Raw genomic sequence first — 20587 nt, 5'->3', positions numbered from 1 at the left:
ACCTATAATCCTAGCACTTTTGGAGGCCAAGGCAGGAGGATTGCTTGAGGCCAGAAGTTCCAGACCAGCCTGGGCAACACAGCAAGACCCTATCTCTACAAAAAGAAAAAAAAATTTTTTTAATTTGTCAGGCATGGTGTCATGACCTGTAGTCCTATCTACTTGAGAGACTGAGGCAGGAGGATCACTTGAGCCCAGGAATTTGAGATTTCAGTGAGCTATAATTGCACCACTGCACCCCAGCCCAGCCAATAGAGAAAGACTGCCTCCAAAAACAAGACAACAAAAAAAGGTTTTCCTTCCACCCAACTCAAATGGTATTTGACCTCTGCCCAGAATCAATAGACTCAACAAAGAATTATCAGAGGAGAACAATGCTACATCCTGTGTAACTAGGGACAGTTTTCGTTGTTTTTCTTTGTCCAGATCACAAAGATGATCAACTCATTTCTTGTCTGTTGATTAAAGTGTCTCATTTATTTATCAAAGAGATCATGTGATCTAAATGTAAAAGTCTGTCTCCTTTGTAACTATTCACTATGCCTTTTATACTCAATCTCATAACCTCATAACCATGATATTCTCAATCTCATAATCTCATATCCATGAATCATGAAGGCAACTGAAATGAACATGTGAGATGAGACATGGCTGGGTCACACATGGACAGCCCCTGCCCATCTGGAAGGGAACAGGTCTCAGCTCCACTGATGTTTGCAGATACAGAAATAAGGAATTTCCAGCCTGGCCAAACCACTCCAATTTGGGAATTTCCAATTCCAAATCATTCCAGTTTTTCAAGACAAGCCATACATCCAGACTTTTTGAAGTGTAAATTCCCGGTTTTTGCAGGTTGGCAACTGATTTAAATGTTTAAAAAAGAAACACATATGAATCAAATAAACATATGAACACCTGCAGAACAGATTTGGTGGGTTTGGCCTGTGGGCTGCAGACCGAACCCTCTGGTCCCGTTTCCATCCCACTCATGCCATATGCCTGCTTCCTTCAAGAATTATTACTGAGGTTGGATATCTACACCACCTCTATGGAGTTTCCAAGGCCTGTGGTCTTTGTGAAAGACACAGAAGAAAGTCATTCGTTTTTGAAGGAATACGAAAGAGGTCACATAAAGGAGGATTTCCCGGAGTATCGAAATGGCCTCAGGAGGCTCAGCGATAAAATCTTTTTAAGACTGCCAGAGACTACTCCACTGCCAGCAACTACTGTTTGATATAGTCATGAATGCAAAAGTCTTCTTAAAGCTCATAACTTTTCAACAAGCGTCATGACCTGTGTGATTCAATCCACAAAATGCCAAACAAAACCTTCAGAGCTCTTAGTAATAGCTAGTGTTTGCCAATCATAGCACAACCAAGAAGATGGTAGATATGTACTCTGGGGAAAAAGCATAAAAAGTTTAACTGAATCTCTTATTAGAGAACCACATCCTGTTCAGACTCATTCAATAGTCGGAGGGTCTTCTCCACCCTGACCACCACGCCATATTTTCTAAACTAGGCCGTATGAGGACATAGGTCACATATAAGAGATTTCACCCATAGTATGTATGGCATACCATTTTATAAAATTTATTAGGAAAATAAGTTTCCCAATGGCTATGATTATTTGATTATTTCTTTCAATGACTAACATCTCTTTTTTTTTTTTTTTTTTTTTTAAGAAAAGAAGCTAGGCCAGGTGCAGTGGCTCATGCCTGTAATCCCAGTGTTTGGGGAGAATGAGACAGGAGGATCACTTGAGCCCAGGAATTCCAGACCAGACTGTGCAACAGTGAGAATCCCATCTCTATGAAAAATTAGCTGGGCGTGGTGGCATGTTCCCGTTGTCCCAGCTACTTGGGAGCCTGAGGTGGGAGGAGTGCTTGAGCCCCAGGAGGTCAAGCTGCAGTGAGCTGTGATCGCACCACTGCACTCCAACCTCAGCAGCAGAGCAAAACCCTGTCTCAAAAAAAAAAAGAAATGAATGAAAGAAAGAAAAGAAAAAAGAAAAGAAGTGAAGCTATATATTAAGATATTATTCCCTTGACACTGGAGTAGGGACTACATTTGGAGAGCTCTTTTGATGACTGAGTTTAGAAGGTAGTTGCTGGATTTACGTCACCCTCAGAGTCCAGCATTCTGGAGATTATCCACCAAGTAATATTTACTGATAGCCTACTCTGGATCACACAATGAGCTGACAGTCTAAAAGGGGAAAGAGAATTTATCAAACAACCACACTTAGAATTGTATAATTACAAAATGAAATAAATGCAAGGAAGGCAAAAATGCAGCTAACAAAGGAAAATGACTTCAGATGAAGGAGGTGGAAGGAAAGAGTTCCCTAAAGAAGTGATGAATTTTTTTTTTTTTTTGAGATGGAGTTTCACTATTGTTGCCCAGGCTAGAGAGCAATGGCGCGATCTTGGCTCACTGCAACCTCCACCTCCCAGGTTCAAGCAATTCTCCTGCCTCAGCCTCCCAAATAGCTGGGATTACAGGCATGTACCACCACACCTTGCTAATTTTGTATTTTTAGTAGAGATGGGGTTTCTCCATGTTGGTCAGGCTGGTCTCGAACTCCCAACCTCAGGTGATCTGCCTGCCTCAGCCTCCCAAAGTGCTGGGATTACAGGCATGAGCCACCACACCCAGCCAGAAGTGATGATTAAATAAGAATGAAATAGTCAGCCAGGTGCGGCAGCTCACACCTGTAATCCCAGCACTTCGGGAGGCCGAGGCAGGCAGATCACAAGGTCAGGAGATCAAAACCAGCCTGGCTAACACAGCGAAACCCCGTCTCTGCTAAAAATACGAAAAAATTAGCCGGGTGTGGTGGCAGGTGCCTGTGGTCCCAGCTACTCAGGAGGCTGAAGCAGGAGAACGGCGTGAACCTGGGGGGTGGAGCTTGCAGTGAGCCGAGACCGCACCACTGCACTCCAACCTGGGCGACAGAGCAAGACTCCATCTCAAAAAAAAGAAATAGTCAAGAGGTATTGAAGCAGGAGCTGCCCACATCATTCAAATAGCAAAAAGTCCATGCAAGGGCCCTGTGGCAGGGATCTGGCCCATGCAGGCAAGGATCTGAGAGACAGCAGCGATGCCTACAGACAAACACAGACAAAACATCGTGGCAGCAGGGCTTGAAAGGCAGCCCTGAGGCCATTAATATATTTTGTATCTGGTAGGGTTTATTTTTCAGAATAACCCTGGCTATTCTTACATATTCATTTTCCCATATGAAATTCAAAATCTTCTTGGAAAATTCCAAAAAATTTTATTGGTATTGTTATTGGGGTCATGTTAATTTTATAAGTAAACTATGGAGAATTTATATGTTTTAAATGTTGAGTCTTCCAACTAAAATCATTTTTCTCATTTGTTCAAGAAGTCTTATTCTTTTTTTTTTTTTCCTTTTTTTTTCTTTTGAGACAGAGTGTCCCTCTCACCCAGGCTGGAGTGCAGTGATGTAATCTCGGCTCACCGCAACTTTCGCCTCCCAGATTCCAGCAATTCTCCTGCCTCAGCCTCCCGAGTGGCTGGGATTACAGGCATGTGCCATGACGCCTGGCTAATTTTTGTATTTTTAGTAGAGACAGGGTTTCACCATGTTAGCCATGCTGGTCTTGAACTCCTGACCTCAACTGATCCACTCGCCTCAGCCTCCCAAAGTGCTGAGATTACAGGCATGAGCCACCACACCCCACCTATGCTTCTGTATTTACAAACCCTTTACAATAACTGTATTGCTTTCACAATTAGAATAAACATTCCCTCTTAAATTTAAAAAAAGAGACAAGAACTGACAAACATCACCAACCCTGCTATGCTGTATCTTTATGAAGAAGGTGATGACAAAGAAACAACCATAGGTAACATAGACTTGAACAGATATGAAAGCTGACATCTTGGGGGTTTTCTCTCTTAATTCAGTCCTCCTGGACTACATAAAATTTTCTGAAAATTCTTCAACTTTTCCTGTATCAAACAATCTTCCCTTAAAAAAATTTTTCCCCTATTTAAAATGGCAAGATTAAATAAAAACTCATCCATTTGTCCTCACCTGAGGACAATCTAAGTTATTAGGTACCTCTCAGCTAACCCATGAAGCAATTTTAGATTAGTTTTAGAGAGCCAACTACATATGATTTGATTCTGCTACTGATATTATTATGATAATGATTGAAATTGTCTCACGGGGTGGCTCATAGTCTTTTCAGAATAAAGGATGGTTTCAAAGCTCAATGGCATAAAGCAAAGATAAGCTTATTCATAATTTAGTACACAATGTGCCCAATTATCTGACCTGGGGACAATGTCTTGGGCCAGTCTTGCTACTATGGTATTTAGTTGCCTTATTATCCCATGGACGAAAAAATAAGAAGAAAATCACTGTCTGCCCCTGACACACAAAAGCTCCTAAATCCATTCCATTCTTATCATTCTATCCCATAACCAATCTACTCTTTGTCCCAGCATTATCCCATGCTGCAGTACACAATCGTATTACCGCAGGCTCTTCCATTATGGAATGCCTCCTTGTGCCTGTCTCCTCTCTCCCTCTCCCTCTCTCTCTTTCTATTTCTCTCTCCCTCTCTTTCTCCCCACGTCCCCACCAAGCTTCCAGTGGTGCCCAGTAAGCAACTCCTTCTAAGAAGCCCTCCCCTACTGTCCATGTTCTTCTCACTACAAAAAGTTTCTTCCCTAATTTACAGTGTATACATTAAGTCTTGAAAGTTGCATTTCTCCAATGTAATCATTCATCCTGTCAATTTTTGACTATTTGCAATTCTCCCCACTTGGGAGGACTTTCCTGGCCCTCCTGGTTTTCTTCCTTCTTCTGTCTGCTCTTGGTTTCTGGGGCCCACTAGAGCCTGCAGGGGAGAGTGTGGCAGCTGTGGGATCCAGAAAATATATCTGAGCGTCTATACTTCAGCAGCTGTGGGAAAAGTTTTGGAAGAAGACATTTCTGCATAAAATCAAGTACGGTGAAAAAGCTGATCATATTGTTCTTACATTATTTTCCCATCTCTTTTCTCTTGGGTGTTACTCTTATTCAAATAAAAATCCTTCTAATATAGCTAAGCTCAATGGCTCACACCTGTAATCCCAGCACTTTGGGAGGCTGAAGCAGGCGGATCACTTGAGGCCAGGAGTCCATAGCCAGCCTGACCAACATGGCAAAACCCTATTGAAAATGCAAAAAAAATTAGCTAAGCATGGTGGTGCACACCTCTAGTCCCAGCTACTCGGGAGGCTGAGGCACAAGAATTGCTTGAGCCTGGAAGGCAGAGGTTGTAGTGACAATGATGGTGCCACTGCAATCCAGCATGGGCGACAGAGTGAGACCCTGTCTCAAAAAAAAAAAAATTCTTCTAATTCAACATCCTTGTTGAAGTGAATGCAGTGCTCTAAAATATTCTTAACACTCTTGCTCCCCTGAGTCTTCTTTTCACTGGGTGGGCAGGGGCTGCACTTAGAAAAACTTTCACTCTTCACAAAACAATCTTGTTATTCTCTCACCTAAAAATCAGGCAATTAAGGCCTAAAATGGGAATTATATTGCTGGATAGAAAACAAGTAGAAGGCCAGGGGTGGTGACTCATGCCTGTAATCCCAGCTACTCAGGAGGCTGAGGCAGGAGAATCGCTTGGACCCAGGAGGCAGAGGTTGCAGTGAGCCAAGATCACACCACTGCACTCCAGTCTGGCAACAGAGCGAGACTCCATCTCAAAAAAAAAAAAAAAAAAAAAAAAAGCCCAGGCGGGGTGGCTCATGCCTGTAATCCCAGTACTATGGGAGGCCAAGGCAAGCAGATCACTAGGTCAAGAGATCGAGACCATCCTGGTGAACATGGTGAAACCCCATCTCCACAAAAAATACAAAAATTAGCTGGGCGTGGTAGCGCATGCCTGTAGTTCCAGCTACTAGGGAGGCTGAGGCAGGAGAATGACTTGAACCTAGAAGGTGGAGGTTCAGTGAGCCGAGATCATGCCACTGCACTCCAGCCTGGGCAACAGAGAGAGACTCCGTCTCAAAAAAAAAGAAAAAGAAAAAGAAAATGAGTAGAAGACAGATGAAAGAAAGAAAGAGAAAAAGAGAGAGGAGAGAGAGAGCGAAGTAGGGAGGGAGGGAAAGAGGGAAGGAAGGAAGGAAGGAAGGAAGGAAGGAAGGAAGGAAGGAAGGAAGGAAGGAGACTAGTACCAGATCTGGAAGCAATGATTGCTTTCTTTGCTGTATAATAAATAAAAACAAATTTAAAGTATGCTTAATGGAGGGATATGTAAAATGTCCCAGCTACTGCAGGAGACACTTTTCTTTGCTGTATAATAAATAAAAACAAATTTAAAGTAAACTTAACGAAGGGATATATAAAATGTCCCAGCCACTGCAGGGGACACTTTGGCATATACCCTGTGACCCACAGTTCTACTTCTAATTTTATATGCGTGTTCATGTTCTGTAAGTGTCCATCAATACAGAAATTAGTTAACTATAGTGTCACGCGTGTCTGTATGAAGAGACCACCCAACAGGCTTTGTGTGAGCAATAAAGCTTTTTAATCACCTGGGTGCAAGTGGGTTGAGTCCGAAAAGAGAGTCAGCAAAGGGTGGTGGGATTATCATTAGTTCTTAAAGGTTTGGGATAGGCGGTGGAGTTAGGAGCAATTTTTGTGGGCAGGGGGTGGATCTTACAAAGTACATTCTCAAGGGTGGGGAGAATATTACAAAGTACATTCTCAAGGGTGGGGAGAATATTACAAAGTACCTTCTTAAGGGTGGGGGAATATCACAAAGTGCATTATCCCAAGGGTGTGGAGGGTGTATTGTCATAAGGTCAATTGATCAGTTCGGGTGGGGCAGGAACAAATCACAATGGTGGAATGTCATCAGTTAAGGCAGGACCTGGCTATTTTCACTTCTTTTGTGGTTCTTCAGTTGCTTCAGGCCATCTGGATGTGTACGTGCAGGTCACAGGGGATATGATGGCTTAGCTTGGGCTCAGAGGCCTGACATATAGTACATTCATAAATGGGAATCTCCAAAGCAGTTAAAAGAATCAGACTAGGCCGGGTGTGGTGGCTCATACCTGTAATCCCAGCACTTTGGGAGGCTGAGGCAGGCGGATCACGAGGTCAGGAGATTGAGACCATCCTGGCTAACACGGTGAAACCCTGTCTCTACTAAAAATACAAAAAATTAGCTGGGTGCAGTGGTGGGCGCCTGTAGTCCCAGCTACTAGGGAGGCTGAGGCAGGAGAATGGCATGAACCCAGGAGGCAGAGTTTCCAGTAAGCCGAGATTGCACCACTGCACTCCAGCCTGGGCAATAGAGTGAGACTCCATCTCAAAAAAAAAAAAAAAGAATCAGACTAAATCCATTTGGATCTATTTGGAGATAAATAGATCTCAAAAACATACTGTTTTTTAAATAAAGTAAATTAGAGAACAAAACTAACAGTATGATACCATTTATGTCTTAAAAGTACATACCAAACAAAATACGTGTATAGGCACAATGAAATGAAAAAAATATTTTTAATGGTCTGAAGGACACTCACCAAACTTATATCATAATGACCTCTGAACAATGGGAGAAGATGATCAAGATTAGAGGTGGTTGTCAATGGAAACTGTAGCTTCATTTGTAATGTTCTAATTTTTAAAGAAAAAGTGACTATAATTTTAGTATTAAAATCAATTTCTTAATTAAGTAAAAGACAACTGGAAGCATGTTTTAAAAGTCCAATTAATTAGGTTTTCAGTTTTACATCCTAATATTCATATACTGCAGGCTTTAAGAATCTGAAAACTGTTTGTGAAATCCGTGTTTGTGAATTCTTTATTGGCTGCAGAGGCCACAGGAAATCCTGAACTTGGACCCCTGCATGGTCAAAGGAGAAGTCAAAAGGGGAATCACTGAGTTCCAGCTGAGAGAGGAGAAAGGAAGAAACTAGTCAGGCAGACAGTTAGGGTGGGTCCTTGGATGAATTCTTTCAAACTGAAGAACAGCCTGCAGGCACAGATAAGGGAACTTGCACAGGGGGGCTTGCCCAGACATGCCCTCAATGGAAAATTCCATCCCCTAACACATGCACAGTAAGGAGAACAAAGCAATATGGAGTAACTTAAGCTAAGGGCCCACATTTGCACTAGGAGGTCAGGGTGGAGCTACCAGAAATTTGTACCTTATGCAAATGAGATGCCCAGCCCTCATCGGTTTCTTATAAAAGCCTTTGCATTCAACTTCAAAAACCAGCAACCCTCTTCTGGGTCCCCTCTCCCCTGCAGTGAGCTTTCTCGTTTCGCTTATTAAACTTTTGCTCCAACCTCACCCTTTAATTCACTTGGTCCTGAGACAAAGTACTCCAGGTGATAACTCACACAAAGAGACATTGTGGTGCATTGGCCAGACTGTAACACAGCAGTGTTTGCAATGCTTTTGTTGTGCAAGCACACATTTTGACTACATTTGGGACAGGAAATTCATTGTTAAAATAAACGGAATATAAATAGTGTTCTGGCCAAAAGATTAAGTGTCTTCAAGGATTAAAACAAGAATTCAATTTTTTTTTTTTTTTTTTTTTTTGAGACAGAGTCTCACTCTGTCACCCAGGCTGTAGTACAATGGCACAATCTCAGCTCACTGCAACCTCCACCTCCTGGGTTCAAGAGATTTTCCTGCCTCAGCATCCGGAGTAGCTAAGATTACAGGCGTGCACCACCATGCCTGGCTAATTTTTGTATTTTTAGTAGAGACGGGGTTTCACCATATTGGCCAGGCTGGTCTCAAACTCCTGGCCTCAAGTGATCCACCCGCCTCAGCCTCCCAAATGCTGGGATTACAGGCATGAGCCACCATGCCTGGCTGCCAAGAATTCAGTGATTTTTAATATTTTTATTAACTGGAAAAACATCTCCAATTAGCAAAGGACATGCCAGAGAGAAAATTAAATAGCTTCTGTCTTGCACTAAATCCTTACTTTATTTTCCAAGGTGTCCTTAGCTCTGCCTGAAGAAGGCTCAATAAAAATAACGCTGCTTCATCATTTCTAGGACCCACTTCTTCTGTTAGACAGAATCCATAGCATCCAGCTGCACAAACTCCTGAGAGCAACAGAGCCTCCACAGTGGCCCATTTTGTAAACACATGAGAAGAAAGTGGGAAATTGTAGCAGAATGTAATCTCCTCATGTCTCACTTTAGCAGAAATCAACCTTCCTGTAAAAATTCTACTGTAACTGGAAAGGGGTCCCATTCCAGACCCCGAGAGAGGGTTCTGGGATCTTGTGCAAGAAAGAATTCAGGGCAAGTCCACAGAATAAGGTAAAAGCAAGCTTATTAAGAAAGTAAAGGAATAAAAGAATGGCTACTCTCTAGATAGAGCAGATAGAGCAGGGCATTCTCGAAAGCAAGAAGAGGAACACGCACACCTTAGGTACGATGCTTGTTTATATGTAAGGTTGTTATAAAGCTTCAGTGCTACAAAAGGAATAGCACTTGAATATAACATTTTCTTTTTAATTCTCAGCAAGGCAAGTTACTTCTATAGAAGTGTGCGCCCTTAAAGACGGAGCAATGGTGAGCGCACACTTGGACCAGGGAGGGGGAGGGGTTCTTTTCCCTGATGCACGTGGCCCCTGCTGCTGTGTTGTTCCCCTATTGGCTAGGGTTAGACCGCACAGGCTAAACTAATTCCAATTGGCTAATTTAAAGAGAATGACAGGGTGAGTACTTTGGCGGGAGTCAGGGCAGAGCAGGTAGCAGGTAATTGGAATGAGTTAGGGTTGAGCAGGTGATTGGAATGAGTCAGGGTGGAGTAGGTCATTGAAAAAGGTTGCTTTACAAGGAAGTTAAGTTTAAAAGTAGAAGGCAAAGAATTGAACATACTGACATATTAATTCTTTGTAAAGAAATTGAGAACTCATATCTAACAAGATACAATGCTTGTTTATATGTAAGATAACAAAGCAAAAAACATGAGGAAGATGTTCTCTACAAGGCCTTGCAACAAAGGGTTGTTAATCTTTGTGTAATTACTGTCTTCTGCAAGAATCTATAGTATTATCCTTAAAGCAAAACTTTTTTTTTTTTTTGACATGGAATTTCGCTCTTGTCACCCAGGCTGGAGTGCAATGGCGCAATCTCGGCTCGCTGCAACCTCCACCTCCCAGGTTCAGGTGATTCTCCTGCCTCTACCTTCCAAGTAGCTGGGATTACAGGCGCATGCCAACATGCCCAACAAATTTTTTTTTTTTTTTTTTTTTTTTTTTTTGAGACAGAGTCTTGCTCAGTCGTCCAGGCTGGAGTGTAGTGGCTTGATCTCCGCTCACTACAAGTTCCGCCTCCTGGGTTCACGCCATTCTCCTGCCTCAGCCTCTTGAGTAGCTGGGACTACAGGCGCCTGCCACCACGCCCAGCTAATTTTTTTGTATTTTTTTAGTAGAGACGGGGTTTCACGATGTTGGCCAGGATGGTCGCTATCTCCTGACCTCGTGATCCACCCTCCTCGGCCTCCCAAAGTATTGGGATTACAGGCGTGAGCCACCACGCCCAGCCCGAAACTTACTCTTAAACTAAGAATGCTTTTGTTCTTAAGACAGTGGGACATCAAGACATTTCCTTGGTCTATTTCCTGGGTCACTTAAGTCCTGGGTCTGTTCAATAAACATTATTAACTTGTTTCCTTAACTGTAAATATCCTGTTAACTAAGAATGCCTAACCTCCTAGGAATGTGGCCCAGTAGGTCTCAGCCTCATTTTACCCAATCCCTATCCAAGATGGAGTTACTCTGATTTGAACCCCTCTGATACTTGCAATGAGACAAAGATCCATAATTAGATTTTTATAATTTTTTTTCCACGATTTTGTTTTCAGAACAAATAGTATTAAAGGCAGATTACAAATCTTATACTGTTGTGCTTAGCAACTCTCATTACTTATCACGAGGATGACAAGAGTGTCCTCAACACTCTTTTTAGGACAGGCATAGGTAGACTCCAGTTTAGGATCCCATCCTTTCAAAAGATGGAACCCACTGTCTCCTTTATAACCAGAGCTCACCCTCAATTTAGTAAAGAGAGTAGCAGGAGGCAGCTGGGGAAGGTAAGAAAGAATCAGAAGCCAATGAACAAAATCGGCAAATGAACAGCGTACACACCTTCACAGTAATCCTCTCATTCTTCTAATATTTACAATTTAAAACTCTTCCCAAGCCATTTTTGTAACCACCCAATGGGTTCACCTTGCCTGCTGCCTAGACAGAGCCGATTTATCAAGACAGGGGAATTGCAATAGAGAAAGAGTTAATTCACGCAGAGCTGGCTGTGCGGGAGGCCAGAGTTTTATTATTACTCAAATCAGTCTCCCTGAGCTTCAGGAATCAGAGTTTTTAAGGATAACTTGGTGGGTAGGGGGAAGCCAGTGAGCCAGGAGTGCTGACTGGTTAAGTAAGAGATGAAATCATGGGAAGTTGAAATTGTCCTCTTGTGCTGAGTCAGTTCCTAGCTGGGGGCCACAAGATCAGACGAGCCAGTTTATCGATCTGGGTCATGCCAGCTGATCCATCAAGTGCAGGGTCTGCAAAATGTCTCAAGCATGGATCTTAGGAGCAGTTTAGGGAGGGTCAGAGTCTTGTAGCCTCCAGCTGCAATGACTCCTTAACCATAATTTCTAATCTTATGGCTAATGTCTTAGTACTACAAAGGCAGTCTAGTCCCCAGGCAAGAAGGAGATTTGTTTTGGGAAAGAGCTGTTATCTTTATTTTAAACTCTAAACCAAATTCCTCCCAAAGTTAGTTCAGCCTATGCCCAGGAAGGAATAAGGACAGCTTAAAGGTTACAACCAAGATGGAGTCGGTTATATTAGATCTCTTTCACTGTCTCAGTCATAATTTCACAAAGGCTGTTTCATTATTTGTCTGCCTAGGGTCCTGTGTCTGTACATCTTTGCCGATCACAGCTCCCACTGACCATATTTCTCTGACCATATTTCTGTCTTTCAGCTCTCCTCTCACAGCAACCCCTGTTTCTCCCTCCTGGCACTTAGCACAAGGGGAAGGAATAAGCTGTGTGTTTAATTTTTAATAAGCAATCAATGTCTTCCTCCCTCCCCTACTCAGGACCTCACAATGTAAACATGCAATACTTATTTGTAGAATTAAGTAAATGAATGTGTCAGAGGCATTGGAACCAGAGTGGCTCCATCTTGAACAGGGGCTAGGTAAAATGAGGCTGAGACCTGCGTCTCCGGAGGTTAGGCATTCTTTATCACAGGATGAGATAGGAGATCATAAAGTATAATCACAAAGACCCTGCTGATAAAACAGGATGCAATAAAGAAGCTGACCAAAACCCATCGAAATCAAGATGGCAATGAAAGTAACCTCTGGTCATCCTCACTGCTCATTATATGCTAATTATAATGCATTGGTATGCTAAAAGACACTCCCACCAGCAGCATAACGATTTGCAAATGTCATGGCAACATCAGGTTATTACCCTGCATGGTCTAAAAAGAAGAGAAACCCTCCAGTCTGGGAATTCTTCATCCCTTTCCTAGAAAACTCATGAATAGTACATGTTGTGGGAAGTCAGGGACCCCGAACAGAGGGACCAGCTGGAGCCACAGCAGAGGAACATGAATTGTGAAGATTTCATTTTAATATGGACATATATCAGTTCCCAAAATTAATACTTTTATAATTTCTTACACCTGTCTTTATTGCAATCTCTGAACATAAATTGTGAAGATTTCATTTTAATATGGACATTTATCAGTTCCCAAAATTAATACTTTTATAATTTCTTATGCCTGTCTTTACTTTAATCTCTTAATCCTCTTACCTTCATAAGCTGAGAATGTACATCACCTCAGGACCACTATTGTGTTATCGGTACAAATTGATTGTAAAACATGTGTGTTTGAAAAATATGAAATCAGTGCACCTTGAAAAAGAACAGAATAACAGCGATTTTCAGGGAACAAGGGAAGACAACCATAGGGTCTGACTGCCTGCGGGGTCAGGCAGAATACAGCCATATTTTTCTTCTTGCAGAGAGCCTATAAATGGACATGCAAGTAGGGAAGGTATCGCTAAATTCTTTTCCCAGCAAGGAATATTAATAATTAATACCCTGGGGAAGGAATGCATTCCTAGGGAGGGGCCTCTAAACGGCCACTCTGGGAATGTCTGTCTTATGTGGTTGAGATAAGGACTGAAATACACCCTGGCCTCCTGCAGTACTCTCAGGCTTATTAGGGTGGGGAAAAAACCCCACCCTGGTGAATTTGAGGTCAGACTGGTTCTCTGCTCTCAAATCCTGTTTTCTGTTATTTAAGATGCTTATCAAGACAATATGTGCACAGCTGAACATAGGCCTTATCAGGAGTTTTTGATTTTGCCCTTTGCCTTGTGATCTTTATTGACCTCAGAAGCATGTGATCTTTGTTCTCCTTTTTGCCCTTTGAAGCATGTGATCTTTATGACCTACTCCCTGTTCATACACCCCCTTCCCTTTTAAAGTCCTTAATAAAAACCTGCTGATTTTGCAGCTCAGGTGGGCATCACGGTCCTACCAATATGTGATGTCACCCCTGGAGGCCCAGCTGTAAAATTCCGCTCTTTGTACTCTTTCTCTTTATTTCTCAGCCAGCCGACACTTAGGGAAAATAGAAAGAACTTACGTTGAAATATTGCGGGCTGGTTCCCCCGATAAATACACCCCTTGTTTAGCATATAAACAAGAAATAATTATAAAAATAGCCAGCCAGCAGCCCTCAAGGCTGCTCTGCCTATGGAGTAGGCACCCTTTTATTCCTTTACTTTATTAATAAACTTGCTTTTACTTTACTCTGTGAACTCACCCAAATTCTTTCTTGCACAAGATCCAAGAACCCTCTCTTGGGGGTTTAAATTGGGACTCCTTCCTGGTAACAAATGTATGCTTTTTTTACTAACATCCCAGTCCTCACATTTGATTGACTTGACAGTCTCGTCCCATTCTCATCTGCTAAACCAAATCCCCTTAGCCCCTGGAGCTGGCTGATTTCTCCAAGATCCCACCCCCTGGAGATGGGCTGGCTTAGAAAGTGCACAGATTTTCCCACACTTAGAAAGATAGCCTGCAACACTCCATCTCAGCCTGGTCCACCCAGAAGCATTAGCGAACTAAAAAACATGGATGTATTCCATAACCACAAGACAAAAGGAGAAAGGTTGCCTTCTTCTGGACTCTGTGGTTCTGGGACATGCTTCTCCTGTACCATGGCAGGACCCTAAACTGAAGGCAAGGCCCCACCTTGCTAGTGTTTCGTATAATCTTTACTGTTTGCAAAAGACCTGGATTTTAGAGAATTCCTTTAATTTCCAACCAAACCTTAAGGGCTATTTCTTATCTAGTGTGAAAACAAGAAAGAATGAAAAAAAAAAGAAGTAAATGGCAGTAAAGAAAAATTAAAGGAGGGAAAAAATAAGAGGAAGCACAGGAGTATTATATATGTGCTGTGAGTATTGTATACTTCCTAGAGGTGGACCGCAGCTTGACTTGGCCCTTCCAAGTTGACAGACATGAGTCACACTGATACAGGAGTTAAGAAGAAATTATTAGTGGCCGAGCACGGTGGCTCACGCCTGTAACCCCAGCACTTTGGGAGGCAGAGGCGGGTGGAACACGAGGTCAGGAGTTTGAGACCAGCCTGACCAACATGGTGAAACCCCATCTCTACTAAAAATACAAAAAAAAAGAAAGCCGGGCATGGTGGTGGGCACCAGTAATCTCAGCTACTCAGGAGACTGAGGCAGGAGAATTACTTGAACCCAGGAGGCAGAGGTTGCAGTGAGCCAAGATCACACCACTGCATGCAGCCTGGGCAACAGTGCAAGACTCTTCCGTCTCAAAAAAAAAAAAAAAAAAAGAAGAAGAAGAAATTATTAGTAAGGGTACAGGAGTCCTCAGTAAGGTTTTCTTTTTAATGAAAAGCAGCCCCAAAATAATTTTTTTTTGTTTTTTGTTTTTTGAGACACAGTTTCATTCTTGTTGCCCAGGCTGGGGTGCAATAGCATGATCTCGGCTCACCACAACCTCCACCTCCCGGATTCAAGCGATTCTCCTGCCTCAGCCTCCCAAGTAGATGAGATTACAGGCATGCACCACCACACTCAGCTAATTTTGTATTTTTAGTAGAGACAGTTTCTCCATGTTGGTCAGGCTGGTCTCCAACTCCTGACCTCAGGTATCCATCCGCCTAGGCCTCCCAAAGTGCTGGGATTATAGGCGTGAGCCACCATGCCCGGCCCCAAAATCATTTTCTTTTCTAACAAAGAGCAGCTTGTAAAATCAAGCTGCAGGCATAGACAAGTAAGCTGGAAGCTTGCACAGGTGGATGTTGGCAGTTGTGCCAAAAGGAAAAGGCTTCCTGGGACTAGGCATGTTCATCTTCTCTCTTTTTGCCAAACCATGTGCACAGTAAGGAGAAGACAATATGGCACCAGCCAGGCAAAGACCCCATTTGCATAATAAGATTAGAGTGGGACCACCAGGCTTCCCCAAGCACTAGGTAAACATCGCACCTGGTCAAACCAATCTCTGGGCCCTACGTAAATCAGACACTGCCTCCTCAAGCCTGCCTATAAAATCTGGTACAGTCTGCAGCTGACCAGTTTTTCCCCTTCAGGAGCTCCTCTCTCTTGCGAGAGAGCTGTTCTTTGTCTTTCTTTTGCGTATTAAACCTCTGCTCCTAAACTCACTCCTAATGTGTGTCAGTGTCCTTAATCTTCTTGGTGCAAAATGACAAACCCTGAGTATTTACCCCAGACAACAACACCGCTTCAACATGATTTACTAGGACCTCATGGTAAAGCAAAGAACCTGCTCAGTTACAACACACCCATTCATGACAAGAAATCATGACAAATTTCAAAACCCACAAAACAATCTATCAACTAAAAATAACATTCTAAGCCTTCCAACTGATGGAATGGAGACCTCCTCTTGGCCAAGGGCATTCCAAAGTAAATCTGAAACTAGTTCAAGCCTTGATGGAAAATGGAGGCCCAACATACTCCATTATACCCTTCTCCCTTTGGAATTCAGACACAACTGACCAGCCTTAACATTAAAACAGAGATCTTAAGACTGAGAGAACAGACTCCTGTAGCAATAAGATACCAAATTCCAACCTGACTCTAGTATAGCATTACATAACAGCCCTGAAAGAAATCAAAGTATTTTACCTCAAAATACATTTGTCTTTTTTTTTTTCTTTTTTTGAGACCGAGCCTTGCTCTGTCACCAGGCTGGAGTGCAGTGGCGTGATCTCAGCTCACTGCAACCTCTGCCTCCAGGGTTCAAGTGATTCTCCTGCCTCAGCCTCCTGAGTAGCTGGGACTACAGGCATGTGCCACCACACCCAGCTAATTTTTGTATTTTTAGTAGAGACAGGGTTTCACCATGTTGGCCAGGATGGTCTTGATCTCTTGACCTCATGATCCGCCTGCCTCGGACTCCCAAAGAGTTGAGAATACAGGCATGAGCCACTGCGCCACACCTTCTTTGTCATATTTTTAAGTGGTCCTGCAAAGCTGTCTCTTGTGGAGGAAATGTACATTCTGTAAAGAATCTCTCTCTTTATTAGGTCTTTTCAGGAGAGTCTACCACCTTTTATGGTCTGATAAGAAGACATTTACCATCTATTGTCTATGAAGCCTGCTACCTGGAGGCATCATCTACATAACAAGAACCTGGGCTTCCCACCTGCACAGTGGCTCACGCCTACAATCCCAGCACTTTGGGAGGCCAAGGCAGGCAGATCACCTGAGGTCAGGAGTTCCAGACCAGACTGGCCAATATGGTGAGACCCCGTCTCTACTAAAAATACAAAAATTAGCCAGGTGTGGTGGTGTGCACTTGTAGTCCCAGTTACTTGGGAGGCTGAGGCAGGAGAATCACTTGAACCTGGGAGGCAGAGGTTGCAGTGAGCCAAGATCGCACCACTGCACTCCAGTCTGGGTGACAGAGTGAGACTCCGTCTCAATAAATAAGTAAATAAATTGATAGAGATTTGTCTCAGATACTTTTTGATTTACAAATCCAATGGCGTAATGCCAATCCCTAAAACAGGGTCCAAACAATGCAGTCCAAGTAGATATCTCTCCCAGGCTCTTGCATTTCAAGGATAATTTTGAAGTAGAGCATAGAATGAATGAAATGCATATTCTTCAGCCAATCCTTTATAATAGCATTTGACCACATTTGTTTAGTTAATATAAGAAACACAATTTCCAAGACCTCTTGTTTAGGTATTAAGAGTGCATTCCTCATCACCTTGATCCAGTTTCTTGCAGAGACCAGGTGAGTGAGTGCGAAGGCCTCATTTATCTGACACCAACCTACCAAGCTTTCAAAAGTCACATAGCCTAAGCTGATGTAATAATGTGAAGGCATTTCAATATTAGGATGGAAATGAATGGTTCTGCCAAGGCTTCATCCAAAAAGAATGGAGACTGAAGCAAGAGCCTCCTCACTGCTCTCCCTTCTGACTCACTTTGTGCTGACCTAACCTTTGTGCTGCCACAAAGTAGCCACTCTGAAATGCAGACCTGATCCGTCTCTCCCCACCTACAAAGCTGCCCACAATAGGCAAGGTAAGGAATAAACTCCTTAAGGTATGTGATTCTCTTCTCTATCAGCCAAAACCCGCATTCCCAAGGTTTCTGCCCCAATGCCCAATATCTAGCCTGACCTCCAGTCACATGGAAAAAATTCAATGTGTCTCAGCATGCCACGGAGCTTTCATAGCTGTTTCACCTTCTGGGTTCTTCCTCTTAAGGTTTTCTTTTTAATGAAAAGCAGCCCCAAAATAATTTTTTTTGTTTTTTGTTTTTTGAGACACAGTTTCATTCTTGTTGCCCAGGCTGGAGTGCAATAGCATGATCTCAGCTCACCACAACCTCCGCCTCCTGGGTTCAAGCAATCCTCCTGCCTCAGCCTCCCCAGTAGCTGGGACTACAAGCGCCCCCACTATGCGTGGCTAATTTTGTATTTTTGGGAAAGGCAGGGTTTCACCATGTTGACCAGGTTAGACTCGAACTCCTGACCTCAGGTGATCCATCTGCCTCGGCCTCCCAAAGTGCTGGGATGATAGGCGTGAGACACTGGGCTCAGCAGATGTAATATTTTAGCTCATATGTTGAGTGGTGTGTTTCAAATCTTAACAAGCTATTGATTTAAATTAGCTCCTCAGGAATATTTCCCTTAAATAGGCTTGAAATACAGTTAATGCCATCTTCCAAAAGAGCAATGCTGTAGTGCCACAAAATTGTGGAACTAGGGAGACTGAAGACTGTTGGATGTCATTTCAATACTCACCAGTTTCATATCAACCTATAGGAGAAGGAGCAAACAACTTTAAGACTGAATTTTCCATTATCTATCACCTGGTAGTAAGTCTTCTATTATTAATGTTTATCAATGTTTTCTTTTCTTTCTTTCTTTTTTTGAGATGGAGCTCGCTCTGTCATCAGGCTGGAGTACAGTGGCACGATCTCAGCTCACTGCAACCTCCGACTCCCTGGTTCAAGCGATCCTCCTGCCTCAGCCTCCCAAGTAGCTGGGATTACAGGCACACTCCACGACACCCAGCTAATGTTTGTATTTTTAGTAGAGACAGGGTTTCACCATGTTGGCCAGGATGGTCTCTATCTCTTGACCTCGTGATCTGCCCACCTCAGCCTCCCAAAGTGCTGGGATTACAGGCATGAGCCACTGCGCCCGGGCAATATTTATCAATGTTTTCTATACAATGTTTCTACACACAGTTTCATCTCCCTACAGGGCTGACTTACAACTTTTGTGGGCCCTATACACTTGCCTTCATGGGTCCCTTCTTTCATAGAAGATATTAAAAATAATTTTTGTGAGTACATTAGTATGAAGATGAATATATCAAAATATTATGTATCAAAACACAGATGCTCCTGAACTTACAATGGGGTTGCATCCTCATAAACCTGTGGTAAAGTTGAAAAATCCTAAGTTGAACCATCATAAGTTGGGGATCATCTGTAATTTTTTCAACTTCAAATCTCATTTTATTTCTCTACTGATTAAAAAAAAAAAATAGAACATTCTCATGGATCCTTAAAAGTGTGGTAGGCCCACCCATCGTCTGGGATGTGATGAGCGCCTCTGCCCGGCCGCCCCGTCCGGGAAGTGAGGAGCCCCTCTGCCCCGCCGCCACCCCATCCGGGAAGTGAGGAGCGTCTCTGCCCGGCCGCCCCGTCTAGGAAGAAGTGAGGAGCGCCTCTGCCCGGCCGCCCCGTCTGGGAAGTGAGGAGCGCCTCTGCCCGGCCACCCATTGTCTGGGGTGTGAGGAGTGCCTCTGCCCGGCCACCCCGTCTGGGAAGTGAGGAGCCCCTCTGCCCGGCCGCCACCCCGTCTAGGAAGTGAGAAGCGTCTCTGCCCGGCTGCCCTGTCTGGGAAGTGAGGAGCACCTCTGCCTGGCCGCCCCATCTGGGATGTGGGGAGCGCCTCTGCCCGGCCGCATCGTCTGGGAGGTCTACCACAGAGGCCAGAAGCAATGTGGGGGCTGGACGTGGTGGCTCATGCCTGTAGTCCCAGTACTCTGGGAGGCTGAGGCGGGTTGATCACTTGAGGCTAGGAGTTCGAGACCAGCCTGGCTAACATGGCGAAACATATGAAAAGTACAACTGACAAACCAACCAACCAACCCAGCGACAACAAAACAGGTCTACCCTGGAGTCATACTCTAATTTTTTCTATTTTCCTCACTTTCTGATCCTTTATCCCACTTTCTTTTTCTTCCTCTTCCTTCTCCTTCTTCTTTGTCAAATAGAGGATTGAGTTATTATCATTGATCCATACAAAGTCCCTCTCTCATTTATTTTCTTTAATTCCCACCCCCCATTTCTATTCCCTGTCTTCCCATGTGCAACCTTGCTAATATGTTTGATATGCATCTTTTTGTTTGTATGTACTTTTAGAAAATGTTTGTTTTGTATGCAAAAAAAAATAATAATAAAAAAAAGAAAAAAAAAAAGTGTCGTAGGCTACCGTGAGCACCGATGGATTGGTCAGCCCTGTCTCTCTAGGAAATTGGTCAGGGGCTACAACAGGCTCTTCCCAGCATCCTGCTGTCCATTATTCACTTTTGGGTCTATGTGTGAAGTACCTGTGGGCCTAGCTATACCCTGCCCTCTGTGTGGGCGCCAGATCCCCTCATTTCAACAAACCCTTCAAGCATGGAAGGACTCACAGTGAAGTTCCCCTGTATATTAGTCAGGATTCTCCAGAGAAACAGAATCAATAGGATGTGTATGTGCATAGAAAGAGATTCATTTTAAGGAACTGGTTTACAAGATTGTGGGGACTGACAAGTTGGAAATCTGCAGGACAGGCCAGCAGCCCCGAGACCCAGGGAAGAACTGGGTCTCGGGGCTGCAGCTCAAGTCCAAAAGGAGTCTGGAGGCAGAATTCCCTGTTCCTTGGGAAATCTTAGTCTTTTCTCTTCAGGCCTTCAACAGCTTGGATGAGGCTCACCCACATTACAGAGGGCCGTCTACTTTC

At 43.4% G+C, this 20587-nt stretch overlaps 1 protein-coding gene across 1 annotated transcript in view; it reads right to left on the bottom strand.

Annotated features, from left to right (window-relative positions):
• ARMT1 (acidic residue methyltransferase 1) overlaps positions 1-20587 on the bottom strand; it is a 160694-nt gene that overhangs the window by 82869 nt on the left and 57238 nt on the right. The gene's annotated exons all lie outside the window — the stretch shown is intronic.

Source organism: Nomascus leucogenys, chromosome 3 (genome assembly GCF_006542625.1).
Source record: "Nomascus leucogenys isolate Asia chromosome 3, Asia_NLE_v1, whole genome shotgun sequence".
In the NCBI taxonomy this organism is placed as follows: Eukaryota; Metazoa; Chordata; class Mammalia; order Primates; family Hylobatidae; genus Nomascus; species Nomascus leucogenys.
Note: the sequence above shows the minus strand (reverse complement) of the source record. Positions and strands in the feature narration are given on the sequence as shown.